Source organism: Lampetra planeri, chromosome 63 (assembly GCF_965212315.1).
Source record: "Lampetra planeri chromosome 63, kcLamPlan1.2.h2, whole genome shotgun sequence".
Taxonomy (NCBI): domain Eukaryota; kingdom Metazoa; phylum Chordata; class Hyperoartia; order Petromyzontiformes; family Petromyzontidae; genus Lampetra; species Lampetra planeri.
The window spans coordinates 378,169-395,806 of NC_136169.1; the positions used below are offsets into that span (position 1 = coordinate 378,169).

Below are 17,638 nucleotides of genomic sequence, written 5' to 3' on the forward strand. Positions count from 1 at the left end.
TGTGTCAATGTACATGTGTTTGTGTGTGGGTCAGTGTGTCACTGTACGTGTGTCTGTGTGTGTGTCATTGTGTGTGTGGGTCAGTGTGTCACTGTATGTGTGTCTGTGTGTGCGTCATTGTGTGTGTCATTGTGTGTGTGGGTTTGTGTCACTGTACGTGTGTCTGTGTGTGTGTCAATGGGTCACTGTACGTGTGTCTGTGTGTATGCCACTGTGTGTGTCTGTGTCATTGTGTGTGTGTCAGTGTGTTACTGTACGTGTGTCTGTGTGTGTGTCTGTGTGTGTGTCAGTGTGTCACTGTACGTGTGTCTGTTTGTGTGTCATTGTGTGTGTGAGTCATTGTGTGTCAGTGTGTCACTGTACGTGTATCTGTGTGTGTGAGTCATTGTGTGTGTGGGTCAGTATGTCACTGTACGTGTGTCTGTGTGTGTATAATTGTGTGTGTGTCATTGTGTCTGGGTCAGTGTGTCACTGTACGTGTATCTGTGTGTGTGTCATTGTGTGTGTGGGTCAGTGTGTCACTGTACGTGTGACTGTCTGTGTCATTGTGTGTGTGTGTGTCAGTGTGTCACTGTACGTGTGTCTGCGTGTGTGTGTGGGTCAGTGTGTCACTGTACGTGTGTCATTGTGTGTGTGGGTCAGTGTGTCACTGTACGTGTGTCTGTCTGTGTCATTGTGTGTGTGGGTCAGTGCGTCACTGTACGTGTGTCTGTGCGTGTGAGTCATTGTGTGTGTGTGTCATTGTGTGTGTGGGTCAGTGTGTCACTGTACGTGTGTCTGTGTGTGTGTGGGTCAGTGTGTCACTGTACGTGTGTCTATCTGTGTCATTGTGTGTGTGTGTGTCAGTGTGTCACTGTACGTGTGTCTGTGTGTGTCTGTGTGTGTCAGTGTGTCACTGTACGTGTGTCTGTGTGTGTCTGTGTGTGTGTGGGTCAGTGTGTCACTGTACGTTTGTCATTGTGTGTTGGGTCAGTGTGTGTGTGGGTCAGTGTGTCACTGTACGTGTGTCTATCTGTGTCATTGTGTGTGTGTGTGTCAGTGTGTCACTGTACGTTTGTCATTGTGTGTTGGGTCAGTGTGTGTGTGGGTCAGTGTGTCACTGTACGTGTGTCTGTGTGTAATTGTGTGTGTGTGGGTCAGTGTGTCACTGTACGTGTGTCTGTGTGTGTGGGTCAGTGTGTGTGTGGGTCAGTGTGTCACTGTACGTGTGTCTGTGTGTCATTGTGTGTGTGGGTCAGTGTGTCACTGTACGTGTGTCTGTGTGTGTTTCATTGTGTGTGTGGGTCAGTGTGTCACTGTACGTGTGTCTGTGTGTGTATCATTGTGTGTGTGTATCAGTGTGTCACAGTACGTGTGTCTGTGTGTGTGTGTTAGTGTGTCACTGTACGTGTGTCTGTGTGTGTGAGTCATTGTGTGTGTGTGTCAGTGTGTCACTGTACGTGTGTCTGTGTGTGTGTGTCTGTGTGTGTGTATTAACGTGCCTGTGTGTGTGTCAGTGTGTCACTGTGTGTGAGTCTGTGTGTGTGTGTCATTGTGTGTGTGGGTCAGTGTGTCACTGTACGCTTGTCTGTGTGTCAGTCATTGTGTGTGTGTCAGTGTGTCACTGTACGTGTGTCTGTGTGTGTGTCTGTGTGTGTGTCTGTGTGTGTCAGCACATGATGTCTCTGCGTACACCATGTAGACGCAGGGGGTATTCCGACCCACGTCGTCATTGTTGTTATCGGCATCAACGATTTAAATTCTCGCCGATCTCTCCCATTAACCAACAAAGACAAAGATCCCCCGTGTAGCCTTCACAGACTGTCGGGGGCAAGTGCTGTTAGCGCCACTCCCGCCCGGCCACCTTTGTCTCCCCAGTGGCGATGCTCACTACGCATCGCACCAGGTACACATTTGAGGCTGAGTCGACCTAGGGGAGGGCACACGATGGGTTTTAGATATTCCTCTCTTGGTGGTGTTGGCCGTGAGCGGGAATCGAACTCGGGACGCCGGGTTCGGAGCGCAGCGTAGCGCGCTAACCGCTGCGCCACCGCTCCCCACCCACACAAGACAAAGATTCCCCGTGTAGCCTTAACATACTGTTGGGGCAAGTGCTGCTAGCGAGCACCTATGAAGGCCGAGGGGGTGGGTGGCCAGCCAGACAACACCAACACCACCAACACCACCAGCCCATTCTCAATCCACTGCTGGACCGTGGGCAGTTGTCGAACGATGCGAGTCGGTCTGGGTGGTGGGGAGAGGTGGGGGGGGGCATAGACGTGGTAGCATAGGAGTACCGTACAACGGCTTGGCGTGTGTTAAAGGGGGAGATGAAGAGGGGAGCATCTCAGGACCGGTTCGTGGCCGGGAAGAGCAAACTCGGGATCGAGGTTCCAAACGGAGCGCGCTAACTGCTGCGCCACCACTCCCGCCCGTCGTATAACAATCACGATCCTGTGTGTTTGCTGTGGGTTTTTTTTTAAAATAAAACGTTACATTTTTTTTACGCAAATCCGCGAGGGTGATAAGTTTACGATGATAACCGCTGCAGCAGCAGCGTTTGTTATTCCGTTTCGCCCCTATTACCTACATACATATATACACACGCGTACACATTCTCTATAAGGCGCAATGTGATATAATGGCACGGGTCCAACCATCCTCCTTTAGTCGTTACCAAAGGTCACGACGAACCTGTGCTGAACAGGTGTGGTGTGCGCCTTCATAGGTGCTCGCTAACGCCACTTGCCCCAAAAGTCTGTCACAGGCTATACGGGGGATCTTTGTCTTTGTATGTGTGGTGTGCCGGCCTTCATAGGTGCTCGCTAACGCCACTTGCCCCAAAAGTCTGTCACAGGCTATACGGGGGAACTTTGTCTTTGTATGTGTGGTGTGCGCCTTCATAGGTGCTCGCTAACGCCACTTGCCCCAAAAGTCTGTCACAGGCTATACGGGGGATCTTTGTCTTTGTATGTGTGGTGTGCCGGCCTTCATAGGTGCTCGCTAACGCCACTTGCCCCAAAAGCCTGTCACAGGCTATACGGGGGATCTTTGTCTTTGTATGTGTGGTGTGCCGGCCTTTATAGGTGCTCGCTAACGCCACTTGCCCTACAAGTCTGTCACAGGCTATACGGGGGATCTTTGTCTTTGTATGTGTTGTGTGCCGGTCTTCAGAGGTGCTCTCTGACGCCACTTGCCACAAAAGTCTGTTACAGGCTATACGGGGGAGCTTTGTAGTGTAGTGTGTGTGTGTAATAGTGTAGTGTGTCTGTGTGTAGTAGTGTAGTGTGTGTGTAATAGTGTAGTGTGTCTGTGTGTAATAGTGTAGTGTGTCTGTGTGTAATAGTGTAGTGTGTCTGTGTGTAATAGTGTAGTGTGTCTGTGTGTAGTTGTGTAATGTGTCTGTTTGTAGTAGTGTAGTGTGTGTGTGTAATAGTGTAGTGTGTCTGTGTGTAGTAGTGTGGTGTGTCTGTGTGTAACAGTGTAATGTGTGTGTAATAGTGTAGTATGTGTGTGTGTGTAATAGTGTAGTGTGTGTGTGTGTGTAATAGTGTAATGTGTGTGTAATAGTGTAGTGTGTCTGTGTGTAATAGTGTAGTGTGTCTGTGTGTAATAGTGTAGTGTGTCTGTGTGTAATAGTGTAGTGTGTCTGTGTGTAATAGTGTAGTGTGTCTGTGTGTAATAGTGTAGTGTGTCTGTATGTAGTAGTGTGGTGTGTCTGTGTGTAATAGTATAGTGTGTGTGTAATAGTGTAGTGTGTGTGTGTGTAATAGTGTAGTGTGTAATAATGTAGTGTGTCTGTGTGTAGTAGTGTAGTGTGTGTGTAATAGTGTAGTGTGTCTGTGTGTAATAGTGTAGTGTCTGTGTGTAATAGTGTAGTGTGTCTGTGTGTAATAGTGTAGTGTGTCTGTGTGTAATAGTATAGTGTGTGTCTGTGTGTAATAGTGTAGTGTGTCTGTGTTTAATAGTGTAGTGTGTGTGTAATAGTGTAGTGTGTGTGTGTGTAATAGTGTAGTGTGTTTGTGTGTAATAGTGTAGTGTCTGTGTGTAGTAGAGTAGTGTGTCTGTGTGTAATAGTGTAGTGTGTCTGTGTGTAGTAGTGTAGTGTGTCTGTGTGTAATAGTGAAGTGTGTCTGTGTGTAATAGTGTAGTGTGTCTGTGTGTAGTAGTGTAGTGTGTAGTCGTGTAGTGTGTCTGTGTGTAATAGTGTAGTGTGTCTGTGTGTAGTAGTGTAGTGTGTCTGTGTGTAGTCTTGTAGTGTGTCTGTGTGTAATAGTGTATCGTGTCTGTGTGTAATAGTGTATCGTGTCTGTGTGTAATAGTGTAGTGTGTCTGTGTGTAATATTGTAGTGCGTCTGTGTGTAGTAGTGTAGTGTGTGTGTAATAGTGTAGTGTGTCTTTGTGTAATAGTGTAGTGTTTCTGTGTGTAGTAGTGTAGTGTGTCTGTGTGTAATAGTGTAGTGTATCTGTGTGTAATAGTGTAGGGTGTGTGTGTGTAATACTGTAGTGTTTCTGTGTGTAGTAGTGTAGTGTGTCTTTGTGTAATAGTGTAGTGTTTCTGTGTGTAATAGTGTAATGTGTCTGTGTGTAGTAGTGTAGTGTGTCTGTGTATAGTAGTGTGGTGTGTCTGTGTGTAATAGTGTAGTGTGTCTGTGTGTAGTAGTGTAGTGTGTCTGTGTGTAGTAGTGTAGTGTGTCTGTGTGTAGTAGAGTAGTGTGTCTGTGTGTAATAGTGTAGTGTGTCGGTGTGTAATAGTATAGTGTGTCTGTGTGTAATAGTGTAGTGTGTGTGTGTAATAGTGTAGTGTGTCTGTGTGTAATAGTGTAGTGTGTCTGTGTGTAGTAGTGTGGTGTGTCTGTGTGTAATAGTGTAGTGTGCCTGTGTGTAATAGTGTAGTGTGCCTGTGTGTAATAGTGTAGTGTGTCTGTATGTAGTAGTGTAGTGTGTCTGTGTGTAGTAATGTAGTGTGTCTGTGTGTAATAATGTAGTGTGTCTGTATGTAGTTGTGTAGTGTGTGTCTGTGTGTAGCGTGTCTGTGTGTAATAGTGTAGTGTGTCTGTGTGTAGTAGTGTAGTGTGTCTGTGTGTAATAGTGTAGTGTGTCTGTGTGTAATAGTGTAGTGTGTCTGTGTGTAATAGTGTAGTGTGTCTGTGTGTAATAGTGTATCGTGTCTGTGTGTAATAGTGTAGTGTGTCTGTGTGTAGTAGTGTAGTGTGTCTGTGTGTAGTAGTGTAGTGTGTGTGTAGTATTGTAGTGTGTCTGTGTGTAGTAGTGTAGTGTGTTTGTGTGTAATAGTGTAGTGTGTCTGTGTGTAATAGTGTAGTGTGTGTGTAATAGTGTAGTGTGTCTGTGTGTAATAGTGTAGTGTGTCTGTGTGTAGTGTGTATGTGTGTGTATGTAGTAGTGCAGTGTGTCTGTGTGTGTATGCGTGTGTTCATGTGTGCTCGTGTGTGTGTCGCTGTGTGTGTTTTAACAGGGATGCTGTTAGCAATATGCAAGTGAGTGCCAGTGTTGTGTCTGTGTGGAGGCATTCATGCTACAGTGTCAGCGATGTGTGTGTGGTGTTCTATTTGTAATATCTGTAATGTTGTATCTGTGGTGTGATATATGTGTGGTGTGTGCATATGTGCGTGTGTGTGAGTGTGTGTGTTCTGCGCATGTATGCATGCATGCGTGTGGCGTATGTGTGTCTGGTTGCTGTGATGTGTGTGTGTGCGTATGTCTGTGTGGTATGTGTGGTGAATGTGTGGTATGTGTGTGTGTGAGATTTATGTGTGTGCGTAATGCATGTCTTATGTGATGTATGTGTGTATGTATGTATGCGTGTCAGTGTAGCGTGATAATTGTGTATATATGTGTGTACAGTGTGTGTGTGTGTGGTATGTGTTTGTGTGTTGTGTATCTGTATGTGTGCATGTTGGTGACGTGTGGTTGTGTGTGTGACGTGACGTGCATGATAGTGTGGTTGTCTTTGTATGTGGTCTACAGTGTTGTGTTCTGGGGTGTGAGTGTGTGTCAGTGTGTGTGATTTGTCTGTCTGTACGTGTGGTGTGATGTGTGTGCACGCAGTGGCTGTGTTGTGTGATGTGTATATACACGTGTAACAACGTGTGTTCATGGTGTGAAATGTGTACGTGGTATGATGGGAGTACCTGGTGTGATGTGCGTGTTCGTGGTGTGACAGTGTGCACGTGGTGTGATGTGTGCACGTGGTGTGATGTGATGTGTGCACGTGGTGGTACAGTGTGCGTGTAGTGTAATGTGTGCACGTGGTGTGATTGTAACGTGTGCACGTGGTGTGACGTGTGCACGTGGTGTGACGTAGCCCGGTGTGTCCACTTACTCGTGGGTGTGCACAGAGTGCAGCGTTGACTTCGCGTCTCATCATCGCACACTTCACTGAGGGTTTATCTCCCTCGCGTGCACGCCCGCTAAAGCCAACGACTACGTCCACAAGCTGACGGCTAACACACAAACAAATGTTGATATATACACCGATTCCTTAACTTCTTAAATAAAATAACAAAAATATAACAAATTCACCACTTTCTTGTCGGAAGTTCAAACCTTAGCGTGCCAACAGCAGCAGCAGCAGCGGCAACGCGCACACCGTGAAAGTCGCACACAAGGGCCCACTCCACGATCTCAATATCCAAAACTATCGACCCTCAATTGGATGAAAACAATCCCCGAATAAAGAAATTGTCCAATTGTTTTGGCCGCTCCCCTCCACGACTCTTCCTCCCCCACACACACACACACGTGCGTGCGTGCCTCCTGCACAACACCGAGGGATACTTACTTTATCTGCTAACTATAGATCCGTATTGATCGGGCGGGTCGAGTTACAACTGTTAGCGCGACACGTGCGCGCGCGCGGCGCTGCTGTGCGCCACGGAGACGATTGTCCCCCCCCCCCCGGCACGACGATTTCCACCACCTCTCTACAACTAACTAGCTAGCTAACCCAGCTCCGCGATCACTTCATTACCACCACCACCATCATCATAATTTTCGCAACAGCGGCAGCGGCAGCTATGGCAATGAACAGCGACGGGAGGAGAGAAGCCCCGAACGCCCAACGCTAATAATGCGAGATACCTCGGTGGGCACGGACAAGCGGAAGAGGAGGATGATGATGAGGATGATGATGAGGAGGCGGAGGAGGAGGAGGCGAGGGGGGTGCGAGACACTGGGAGTCTTCGCTGGAATCATCGATTCATGCCGCGCGCGCTGCAAGCGCCACCGTTTTCGGGAGACAGCGTTGGTGGTGGGGTGAGAAGCGTGCTAGGTGAGAGGGGGGGTTGAATGGGGTTGGATTGGGGGGGGGGCACGTGTAGGTTGACTGAGGATTCGAGGGGGTTAAATAGCAGGAGGAGAGAGACGGCGGTGGTGGCGGTGATGCGGTGATGGCTGTGTCAGAGAGGGTTAAACAAGGGATCTCCCCCCCTCCCCTCCGCCTCACCTCCCTCCATCATCCTCCACCACCACCCACACCCACCACCTTCATCGCCTGTCCCCGCATCCCGCGAGGGATGTCTCAAGGCCAAAAAATCCCGGCCGGCGCTCCGCTCCGCGCTCCGACCGCCCCGTGGCGCCCGCCTCCTCCTCCCCGAGACCCACTCAGCCACCCACCCACCCACACCCACCCACCCCACCCACACCCACCGCTCACTCACTCACTCACGCACGAAGCCGCACGGCGCTGGCGCACAGGGCCGGCGGGGCTAGGGAACGAGCGGCTCGGCGCGTCCACACCCCCCCCCCCATCCTCGTTATGCCTCGCTGCGAGCGACGCTTTAGCGGATTTGCGCCCCCCCCACCCCCGTTCGCTCTCCCTCCGCCCGCCCGCACCTGGGATCAAATTACGCGCAAGGAACTCGGCGGTACCTCGCGCGGCCCTGTTCTGTGCCGGTCAAAGTGTCCTCCTCCTGTGCGTGAGTGCGTGAGAGCGAGAGAGAGGCAGTGGTGTGTGTGAGATTGTCTCTCTCTCTCTCTGACAAGAATAAGCGTTACACGCGTGTGACTGCCGTGCGTGCGTGTGTCTGTGTGAGTGTGTGTGTGTCTGTGCGCGATTCGATGCACCGCAACGGAGCGCTTCTGTGTGGAGTCGGCGCGCGTGAGTGTGTCTGTGTGTGTGTGTCTGTGTGAGTGTGTCTGTGTGAGTGTGTCTGTGTGCGTGTGTCTGTGTGCGTGTGCCTGTGTGCGTGTATCTGTGTGCGCGTGAGTGTCTGTGTGCGCGCGTGAGTGTGTCTGTGTGCGCGCGTGAGTGTGTCTGTGTGCGCGCGTGAGTGTATCTGTGTGAGTGTGTCTGTGTGAGTGTGTCTGTGCGTGCGTGAATGTGTCTGCGTCTGTGTGCGCGCGTGAGTGTGTCTATGTGCGCGCGTGTGTCTGTGTGAGTGTGTCTGTGTGAGTGTGTCTGTGTGCGCGCGTGAGTGTGTCTATGTGCGCGCGTGTGTCTGTGTGAGTGTGTCTGTGTGAGTGTGTCTGTGTGAGTGTGTCTGTGTGTCTGCGTGCGCGCGGGGTGCGTGCGCGAGTGCGCGCCCCCACCGACTCGCTCCTTGCACGCGCGGACTTGGTCGGCCGCGCTCGAAGCTCGAGACGCCGCGGACACAATTCGGAGCCTTCTACCCCCCCCCCCCATCTCGTCTTTGCGGGCGAGCCACGGCGATCGAGCGAGCGAGCGAACGAGCGAGAAGTCTTCAACAGCGGAGGCGCAAACCCCTCCACCCCCACGGGCTGACAGAGCGAGCCGGGGAGAGCAGAGGGGAGCGGGCCGAGAGGATGGCATCGAAGCGTCAGAGGACGCAGCGAACGACGACATGTACGTATTCTAAACACCTCCCCCCCCCCCCTTCCTCTTCATCCTCATCATCTTCTTCATCTAGCCCAGGACGACGGGCGCGAACGCGTCGTGAGCATCAGCGACGTCGATTGCGTAAAACGGGCTCGCGAGGTCAAGTTTAATCCCGGGCGAGCGAACAATTTCTACGTTAAAAAATTTAGAAAACCCCAATCAACCCACAAACCGAGCCAACGAACAAAAAATAAATCCCGCTCTTCTATCCGTACCCCTCTTAATCGGTACGCGTTTAAAAAAAGAAGACAGAGAGCGAGAGACAGACGCGCAGACAGACGAGGCAGAGAGCGAGAGAGAGACACGTAAATAGAGAGTAGCCGAATAAAAAAAACTTACTCTCGTGTGCGCATGGATCTTCACGTCCTTGGGCGCTAGAGACGAAGCCGACGACTCCGAGCTCTGGCCATGGTGCCCGATCGCACGGGTCCCGTGCCGGGTGACGGGGCGGGAAGAGCCCTCGGTGGTCTCAGCGCGACGCGTCCCAGAGCGCGACCGGCACGTGAACTGAGTGGGGGGAAGATGTGAATCCTCCCAACACTATTGGGTTTGATGATTTTTTTTTCCTCCCCACTCTCTCGCTCGCTCCTGCGTGCAAAATGGCCGAGAGCAGCCAGTGCGCATGTGCTCATTACCAAGGCACGACGGGAAGGGGTAATTAGCTGAACAATCAATATTCAGCAGAAAAACCCTATTGCCTCTCTCCCCCCCACCCACCACCCACCCACCACCTCCTCCTCCTCTCCACCATCCCTCTACCCAACCCATACCTCCCTAAACCTTAGCCCCCCCCACCCCCCACCCACCCACCCCCACCATCACCCACCCAGCCCTTCTCATCCTCATGCCTTAATACCAAACCTCTCTCACAATTACTACCCCCCCCCCCCCATTAAGTTAACTTGCCCCCCCCCACTCCTCCTATGCCCCACCTCCCACCGCCGCGACCCTCTAACCCCCCCGCCCCACGTGCCCCCCCCCCGCCGCCACCTCTCCCCACCCCCTCGCCCAATCTCCTCCCCCCACCCCCCGCTCCCCATCAACGCGCCCCGCCCCTTGGAGAGAGAGAAATCTTTGATGTTGGAAGAGTCTCGGAGTTCAGGGTCGTACACGCGCGAACACGCACGTATTTAGCGGGGGGGGGGGGGGTGAGACGTTGCCACGACGTTCAGGCAACGTCGTGGGGTGGTTAGCTCCACTCACTCGCGGGGTCTTACAGTGAGCGGGGGGGGGGCAAAGGTGGGGGGGATGCCACGGCACGAGTGTTTGTGCAGAGGTACAAGTCACACGCACATACACACACATACACACATACACACACACTCACACATCCACACCCTCACACATACTCACACTCACACATACACACACTCACACATGCATACACACATACACACACACACTCACACATACACACACTCACACATACACACACTCACACACACTCACACATACTCACACATACACACACTCACACACACTCACAGATACACACACTCACACACACTCACACATACTCACACATACACATACACACACTCACACATACACACACTCACACATACACATACACACTCACACATACACACACTCACACATACACACACTCACACATACACACACTCACACATACACACACTCACACACACACGCACTGACACACACGCGAACATACAATCACACACACACACGAACATGCAATCACACACACACGGGCATGGGATCACACATACACACACTCGCACACACTCACACACACTCACACATACTCACACATACACACACATACTCACACACACTCACATATACACACACACACTCACACATACACACACTCACACATACACACACACACTCACACACACTCACACATACTCACACTCACACACACTCACACATACACTCACACACACTCACACATGCACACACTCACACATACACACACTCACACACACACTCACACATACACACACTCACACATATTCACACACACTCACACATACACACACACATACACACACTCATACATACACACACATACTCACACACACTCACACATACACACACACTCACACATAAACACACTCACACATACACACACTCACACATACTCACACTCACACACACTCACACATACACACACACTCACACATACACACACTCACACATACACACACTCACACATACACACACTCACACACACTCACACATACACACACACGCGAGAATGGGATTACACTCACACATACACACACTCAGACATACTCACACACACTCACATATACATACACTCACATACACTCACACGCACTGACACACACGCGAACATACAATCACACACTCGAGTATTGAATCACACAGACACACACGAGCATGGGATCACAGGCCAAAGACAATCACACGCTCGCAATCATATAATCAGACACACATACAATCACACACACGCGCAATCATAATACACAATCACACTGACAATCACACAACCACGCGCATTTCGCAATCATTCGCACACACGGTCACAACTCCCAGCGACATTACGCACGCAATCAAACACTACACGCAATCACACACTACACACAATCACACACCACGCACACAAACACACACCACGCACAATCACACACTACTCACAATCACACACTACACGCAATCACACACTACACACAATCACACACCACGCACAATCACACACTACACACAATCACACACCACGCACACAACCACACACCACGCACAATCACACACTACTCACAATCACACACCACGCACAATCACACACTACACACAATCACACACCACGCACACAACCACACACCACGCACAATCACACACTACTCACAATCACACACCACGCACATAACCACACACCACGCACAATCACACACTACTCACAATCCCCACAATCACACACTCCGTACAATGACACACCACTCGTACAATCACACACTACACACAATATAACACACTATACCCAATCACACACGCGGCACACGATCACAAAACGACACGAGCAATCACGCACACACACGCAGTCACACAATCACACACACGCACACACACACACACGCAGTTACACAATTACACGCGCACAATTTTTTTGTGTTAACGCACAAATCGCGTTTCCGTGCCGTATATCGCCCAAGGTCGCGTTCGAGCGCAGCTTGCAACGCGGGGCGCAGCGGCCGTTCCAACTCGCGACGATACTTCCACGACAATCAGAGACGCCACCACATGTGACGGACGCGTGGTGTGTACACACACACACCACACACACAACACACACACCACACACGCGCACACACCACACACACCACACACACCACACACACGCACACACCAGACACACACACACACTACACACACACGCACAGATACACGCAGAGACACACACACAGACACACACACACGGACACACACACCACACACACACACACGCACACACACAACACACACGCACACAACACACACACAACACACCACACACACAACACACACGCACGCACACACACACCACACACACCACACACACATAGCACACACACGTACACACACGCACGCACGCACACAACACACACACGCACACACACACCACACACACGCACACACACACCACACAGACCACACACATACCACACACACACGCACCACACACCACACACACACCACACGCACCACACACCACACACACCACACACACGAACCACACACACGCACCACACACACACCACACACAGACACACACCAGACACACCACACACGCACACACACCACACACACAGACACACACACCACACATACCACACACACGCACACACACACCGCACACACACACCACATTCACACACACACCACACACACTACACACACACTCGCGCTCGAGAGCCCTGCGCTACGAACCTCGTTCCTCCCCCAGCCCGGGTTCGATTCAGGGTCAGCACCAGCGACGATTAATTTAACGGGTCCTAGGCCTCCCCTAGGTCGACTCAGCCTCAGATGAGTACCTGGTCCGGTGTGTAAGCATCGCCGCTGGGGGAGACAAAGGCGGCCGGGCGTGATACTGACCACCCACCCCTCGTGTGACGTGCCGGCCTTCAAATGTGCTCGCTAACAGCACTTGCCCCATACAATCTGTTAAGGCTACACGGGTGGAGGATCTTTGTCTATGTATTTGTACAAGCGTTCCACATGTGTGTGTGGGGTGTGTGTGGGGTGTGTGTGTGTGGGGTGTGTGTGTGTGGGGTGTGTGTGTGTGGGGGGGTGTGTGTGGGGGTGTGTGTATGTGGTGTGGAGGGTGTGTGGGGTATGTGTGGGGGGGGAGTGTGTGGGGTATGTGTGTGTGGGGTGTGTGTAGTCTGTATGTGGGGTGTGTGTGTGGAGTGTGTGTGGTGTGTGTGTGGGATGTGTGTGCGTGGTGTGAGTGTGGGGTGTGTGTGTGTGGCGGTGTGTGTGAGGTGTGTGTGTGTGGGGGGGTGTGTGTGTGTGGGGTGTGTGTGGGGTGTGTGTGGGGGGTGTGTGTGTGTGGGGTGTGTGTGGGGTGTGTGTGGGGTGTGTGTGTGGGGTGTGTGTGTGTGGGGTGTGTGTGGGGTGTGTGTGGGGTATGTGTGTGGGGGTGTGTGTGTGTGGGGTGTGTGTGTGTGGGGTGTGTGTGTGTGTGGGGGTGTGTGTATGTGGTTTGTGTGTGGGTGTGTGTGTGGGGGGTGTGTGTGTGGGGTGTGTGTGGGGTGTGTGTGGGGTGTGTGTGGGGTATGTGTGTGGGGGTGTGTGTGTGTGTGGGGTGTGTGTGTGTGGGGTGTGTGTGTGTGTGGGGGTGTGTGTATGTGGTTTGTGTGTGGGTGTGTGTGTGGGGGGTGTGTGTGTGTGGTGTGTGTGGGGGTGAGTGTGTCTGTACAAGTAACCCAGCCCCCCTTATTCGGTAGACGTACACGATATGGTGAGTGTCCATGCACAGGCAGTAATCCAGTACATCAGCCACGCGCCCGTGCCTTCAACAGTTCGATTTACGCCGCGTCCGCAACGTTTCCAGACGTCATACCAACGTTGCGAACTGAACGTTGCAATGTTTGTTGGTAACATTTGATTGTTGGGGGCGATTACAAAATTTGGCGCACGCTCTGACGCCTTGAGATGAACGCGCATTGGAATATATTAATTAGATTTCTAAATGTATATACACATGCACACACATATATATACACGTGCGCGCGCGCGCGTCACCTATTGAATGAAAAGAGTCGCCACGGATAAACATTGACGATTTTGTGTAACAAAGAAAATCTAACAAAAATCGGGCGATGCAGAGAAATCGCTGTGATAACAATCACGACGTTAATCAGACAAAGGATGCGAAGTATATTCCTGTTTCTTTCGGTAAAGTCGCGTAGAAGGGAAATCATAAAATGAAAAAAATATATAGAACAATGAAATTCTCACTGGGAATTTTATTGCTTAATATTTTTATTATTTTTCATTATTTTATTATTTCCCTTCTACGTGACTTTACCGAAAGAAACAAGAATATGAATCCCTGCAGTCACGAAAGCTTTACATCGAAAAGATGCAAAGGTTCGTGAGACAAAGTTGTTTGGTTTTCACGTCGGGATAAATAGCGTGCAGCGACACACAACAGCGGGTGCCACAGACACACACACACGTGTTACAACACACACACACACGTGTTACAACACACACACACACGTGTAACAACACACACACACACACACGTGTTACAACACACACACCTGTGTAACAACAACACACACACACGTGTTACAACACACACACGTATAACAACACACACACACACGTGTACCAACACACAGTGTAACAACACACACATACACACGTGTACTAACACACACACGTGTGTAACAACAACACACGCACGTGTTACAACAACACACACACATGTACAACAACACACACACGTGTGTAACAACAACACACACACGTGTCACAACAACACGCACACACGTGTCACAATACACACACGTGTGTAACAACAACACACACACGTGTCACAACACACACACGTGTTACAACACACACGTGTTACAACACACACACACACGTGTAACAACAACACACACACGTGTAACAACACACACACGTGTTACAACACACACGTGTCACAACAACACACACACGTGTAACAACACACACACGTGTAACAACACACACACACGTGTTACAACACACACACGTGTCATGACAACACACACACGTGTAATAACACACACACGTGTAACAACACACACACGTGCTACAACACACACACACGTGTTACAACACACACACACGTATAACAACAAACACACACGTATAACAACAAACACACGTGTCATGACAACACACACACGTGTAATAACACACACACGTGTAACAACACACACACGTGTAACAACACACACACACGTGTCACGACAACACACACACGTGTAACAACAACACACACACGTGTAACAACACACACACGTGTAACAACACACACACACGTGTCACGACAACACACACACGTGTAACAACAACACACACACGTGTAACAACACACACACGTGTAACAACACACACACACGTGTAACAACACACACACACGTGCTACAACAACACACACACGTGTAACAACACACACACACGTGTCACGACAACACACACACGTGTAACAACACACACACACGTGCTACAACAACACACACACGTGTAACAACACACACACACGTGTCACGACAACACACACACGTGTAACAACACACACACACGTGTAACAACACACACACGTGTTACAACACACACACACGTGTCACAACAACACACACGTGTAACAACACACACACGTGTTACAACAACAACACACACGCCGTGTGTTAGACATTCTCGATCGCGAGTGCAACGCGAGTTGCTCGTATTGGCAACCTCGCAGCAACACGCAGCCTCACGTGCGAGATGTGTGTGTGTGTCTGTGTGTGTGTCTGTGTGTGTGTCTGTGTGTCTGTGTGTGTGTCTGTGTGTGTCTGTGTGTGTGTCTGTGTGTGTCTGTGTGTGTGTCTGTGTGTGTCTGTGTGTGTGTCTGTGTGTGTGTCTGTGTGTCTGTGTGTGTGTCTGTGTGTGTCTGTGTGTGTGTCTGTGTGTGTGTCTGTGTGTGTGTCTGTGTGTGTCTGTGTGTGTGTCTGTGTGTGTGTCTGTGTGTCTGTGTGTGTGTCTGTGTGTGTCTGTGTGTGTGTCTGTGTGTGTCTGTGTGTGTGTCTGTGTGTGTGTCTGTGTGTGTGTCTGTGTGTGTCTGTGTCTGTGTGTGTCTGTGTGTGTGTGTGTCTGTGTGTCTGTGTGTGTGTCTGTGTGTATGTGTCTGTGTGTGTGTGTCTGTGTGTCTATGTCTCTGTGTGTGTCCATGTGTCTGTGTGTGTCTGTGTGTGTCTGTGTGTGTGCGTCTGTGTGTGTCTGTGTGTCTATGTGTCTGTGTGTGTCTGTGTATGTGTGTGTCTGTGTGTTTGTCTGTGTGTGTCTATGTGTGTGTGTGTCTGTGTGTGTCTATGTGTCTGTGGGTGTCTGTGCGTGTCTATGTGTCTGTGTTCGTCTATGTGTGTGTCTGTGTGTGCCTGTGTGTGTCTGTGTGTGTCTATTTGTGTCTTAATGTGTGTGTGTCTGTGTTTACCTGTGTGTGTCTGTTGTACGGCTAAACAACCCCCTACCTCCTCGCTGTGCCGGACGGGCAACTTTGTCGTGGATAGTGCTGTGGGGAGAGGGCCCCCCTAATGGAGCATCTTCGCCGGTTGGAAACATTTAGGCTGGCCTGCCTACGATCCATCCTGTGTTTAACTAGGCTGGATTGTGTGAGGAGCTCACAAATCCTTGAAAGATCTGGGCAAAGTCCCATCGGTGAGATCCTCCGGCAGGCAAGGCTGTGCTGGCTGGGTCATGTAGCCCGCATGCCCAGCCACCGCATGCCTAAACAGCTTTTGTTCGGCCGGATCGAGGGGGCTAAACGGGCGCGGCACGAGCTAGAGAAGAAATAGAGTGATGTGGTACAGGAGGACGTGGAGCTGAGTGGACTTGCCGATGACTGGTACAAGCGGTGTCAAGATCGGCCTCTGTGGAGGAGGCTCGTGAAGGACGCTATTGGGCAGTTGGAGGCAGGAGCGACGCTCACAACAACGAGCGGAGCGCCGGGTGGCTAAAGCACAGCAAGTTGGTACAGTAGGGGGCACAGGTGGTGCATCAGCCAGTCATCTCAGTCATCTTAGTCAGTCGACCCGTGGCACCTGGGTCTGCCCCGTGACCTCCTGCCAGCGGGCGTTCGACACTTCACGTGGCCTCAAGTTGCACATGGCCTGGCACAACCGTCGTGGTGACGTCACCGCCACTTAGTGGCGAATGGCGGTTGTTGTTGTTGTCTGTTTGTGTGTCTGTGTGTGTGTCTGTGTGTGTCTGTGTTTGTGTGTCTGTGTGTGTCTGTGTGTGCCTGTGTGTCTGTTTGTGTGCCTGTGTGTCTTTGTGTGTGTCTGTGTGTGCCTTTGTGTTTGTGTGTGTCTGTGTGTCTATGTGTGTGTGTCTGTGTGTGTGTGTGGGGAGCGGTGGTGTAGCGGTTAGCGCTGGGCTGCGCGATGAACCTGGGAACCCGAGTTCGATTCCGGCTCACGGCCAACACCGGCGACGATTATTTGAACCGGTTCTGGGTCAACCCCTAGGTGGACTCAGCCTCAAACGAGTACCTGGGTGCGGCGATGCAAGACGTCAGCACTGGGGAGACAAAGGCGGTCCGAGCGTGGTGTCACGGTGCCCACCTTCGTAAGGTCCTCGTGAGCAGTACTT

The 17,638-nt window shown here is 51.0% G+C and overlaps 1 long non-coding RNA gene across 1 annotated transcript in view; it reads left to right on the plus strand.

The window, feature by feature from the left end:
• The first annotated feature begins 10,080 nt into the window (after positions 1–10,080).
• The window catches only part of LOC144736850 (uncharacterized), a 23,985-nt gene continuing 16,427 nt past the window's right edge, over positions 10,081–17,638 (plus strand). Inside the window, exons 1-2 of the long non-coding RNA XR_013588837.1 lie at positions 10,081–10,112; positions 11,980–12,083. This is a non-coding gene — a long non-coding RNA (uncharacterized LOC144736850). The remainder of the gene's footprint in view (positions 10,113–11,979; positions 12,084–17,638) is intronic.